General features: G+C 58.6%; 1 non-coding gene across 1 annotated transcript in view; it reads left to right on the top strand.

Annotated features, from left to right (window-relative positions):
- Nucleotides 1–1,685: 1,685 nt before the first annotated feature.
- Nucleotides 1,686–2,256, top strand: part of LOC124772146 — a 1,909-nt gene continuing 1,338 nt past the window's right edge. The window contains exon 1 of the ribosomal RNA XR_007013818.1: nt 1,686–2,256. This exon is cut by the window's right edge and continues 1,338 nt beyond it. This is a non-coding gene — a ribosomal RNA (small subunit ribosomal RNA).

Below are 2,256 nucleotides of genomic sequence, written 5' to 3' on the forward strand. Positions count from 1 at the left end.
ATCGCTTCATGTTAAACACCTTGCAAGTCTTGCTGACTTTCCACATGCTCCTGCTGTACACTGTAATGTGGATGGCAGCAGGACGTACATGCCGCCCCTCCCCACGTCCCCACCTTGCCCCCCTGCCTTCGCAAGCTGGTTGGTGAGAAGTTTGCATGTTCAATGCCCTTCGCATGCGACGTACTCAGGCTACGTTGTGGTGCGGCCTGTGTCAACCGTCCGCTAATGTCGTACGCGTAAACCACAATCTGTACTGCACATTCGTCCTTATGTACCGAATGATACATCGTGGCACATGTGTGACCGTACAACGACTGCGCCCAAAAACGGCGGACCATACAGTGCAAATATTGTGCACGCAGCTACGTGTCGTCTCCCTATGAGAGCTGGATTGCAGTGTGGTACGCCATAGAGACGTGTGGGAGGAACGGACGCCGTGGATGGCGATCAGCATGAGCTGTCTGTTGATGTATTCGGACCTAGTCGTCTCTCCTCACACACCGTGATGGCATGGTGCACCGCGTTCCATATCTGCGACATGCTACAGAGGCCGGTTGACAGTCGTTCGAGCAATGGACATCGCATACGTACGGGGGCCACCTTCCACGTATTGTCTAGGCGTGCACATTTTGTTGCGTGTATGTGGGCAGACGTAGTGTGGCGTGACACCTGACACAGGCATGCAATAATCGTTGAAGTTGCAAATGGCGATGGACGCCTGCGTTTTCTGGTGAAGTTACGCAAATGAACAAATGGTAACCTGTTGTGGTGCGGTTGTTCTCGCTAGGGGTGAATCGGTGATGGCGACGATAGGTTGAGGTACGAACCGGTTGTTCCAGCGATACCCACCATGCCGACGAAACTGAACGGCATCTGGGTGTGAAGCGATACGCGGCGGTGGCTGGGTGGGACCGTCCCCGGCCGGTGAGGGGGCGCCTCCCGGCGTGCTGGCCGCGCGGTGCGTGGGCGCACGCGCTACAGCCGGCTGGTGGGGGCGGCCAGTGGCAGGCGCGCCGGCCGACGGACGCGGCAGGCGTCGCAGCTGCGCGCCGGCGCACCCTGCGCGCGGCGCCGTGCGGCCAAAGTAGGTCCTCGCGGGCCCGGTGCGAAGCGCGGTGGACATCTTCAGTGTGCTGGTCCGATTGAGGACTGTGTGCGTTGAGGATGCGCCGCCGCCCGGCGCTCGGCGCCGCGACGCCGTCTGCTGCTCGGTCGCCCCAGCGGTTCTCGCTGGTGGTTTGTATCGCAGCTGTGCGGATGTGTTGGCGCGTGCGCTGTGCTGGGAGAGTTCGCTTCGGCACCCAAGTGGGGCTTTTGTCCTTCTGTGGCGCTGGCGTTGGAGCTGCCGGTCACCGTAGGTGGCGCGTGTTGTCTCCCGCCGGCAATGCCACGACAGCACGCTCCCGGGCCTCTGTCGGCAGCGGCAAGCTCAGTTGGGAGCACGGGTGGTCGCACCGAAAGCGTCTACTCGCCTAACTCCGGGCGATTGCGCCTCTCTCGAACCCGACCAAGTACTTGGGACGGCGCTGCGCGCCGCCGGGACCTGAGAGGGTTTCGAGGTGTATTGTGCAGGGGAGCTCAGCCTCCTCCTGTTTGCAGAATGATTGAGCGGACGCTTGCGTGTTCGCGCGGGCCCCCGGGACACACTCCCGGGCGGCCGGCTGCTCAGCTCTAGTTGACGCAGCTCCCTGGTTGATCCTGCCAGTAGTCATATGCTTGTCTCAAAGATTAAGCCATGCATGTCTCAGTACAAGCCGCATTAAGGTGAAACCGCGAATGGCTCATTAAATCAGTTATGGTTCCTTAGATCGTACCCACGTTACTTGGATAACTGTGGTAATTCTAGAGCTAATACATGCAAACAGAGTCCCGACCAGAGATGGAAGGGACGCTTTTATTAGATCAAAACCAATCGGTCGGCTCGTCCGGTCCGTTTGCCTTGGTGACTCTGAATAACTTTGGGCTGATCGCACGGTCCTCGTACCGGCGACGCATCTTTCAAATGTCTGCCTTATCAACTGTCGATGGTAGGTTCTGCGCCTACCATGGTTGTAACGGGTAACGGGGAATCAGGGTTCGATTCCGGAGAGGGAGCCTGAGAAACGGCTACCACATCCAAGGAAGGCAGCAGGCGCGCAAATTACCCACTCCCGGCACGGGGAGGTAGTGACGAAAAATAACGATACGGGACTCATCCGAGGCCCCGTAATCGGAATGAGTACACTTTAAATCCTTTAACGAGTATCTATTGGAGGG

Source organism: Schistocerca piceifrons, unplaced genomic scaffold (assembly GCF_021461385.2).
Source record: "Schistocerca piceifrons isolate TAMUIC-IGC-003096 unplaced genomic scaffold, iqSchPice1.1 HiC_scaffold_936, whole genome shotgun sequence".
Lineage (NCBI taxonomy): Eukaryota > Metazoa > Arthropoda > Insecta > Orthoptera > Acrididae > Schistocerca > Schistocerca piceifrons.